Raw genomic sequence first — 429 nt, 5'->3', positions numbered from 1 at the left:
AGAAGGTGATCTCTTGTTTTATATATACATACACATGGTCTATTTGAAACAGTTTAAAACTTATTTTTACTTTTGGCAAGTAGACAATTTTTCCTCTGTTTTATTCTTTTTTCCCTAGAGAAAAACTTGCAATGCAGTCCAACATTTTTTTTTTTTTTTTTTTTTTTTTTTGCGGTACGCAGGCCTCTCACTGTTGTGGCCTCTCCCGTTGTGGAGCACAGGCTCCGGACGCGCAGGCTCAGCGGCCATGGCTCACGGGCCCAGCTGCTCCGCGGCATGTGGGATTTTCCTGGACTGGGGCACAAACCCGCATCCCCTGCATCAGCAGGCGGACTCTCAACCACTGTGCCACCAGGGAAGCCTTCAGTCCAACATTTAAAACAGAGAAATTAAAGCTTTTCTTGTTAGGGGGTAATTGAGATAAGACCT

The sequence above is a fragment of the Neophocaena asiaeorientalis genome, unplaced genomic scaffold, assembly GCF_003031525.2.
Source record: "Neophocaena asiaeorientalis asiaeorientalis breed wild unplaced genomic scaffold, Neophocaena_asiaeorientalis_V1.1 scaffold434, whole genome shotgun sequence".
Taxonomy (NCBI): domain Eukaryota; kingdom Metazoa; phylum Chordata; class Mammalia; order Artiodactyla; family Phocoenidae; genus Neophocaena; species Neophocaena asiaeorientalis.
Note: the sequence above shows the minus strand (reverse complement) of the source record.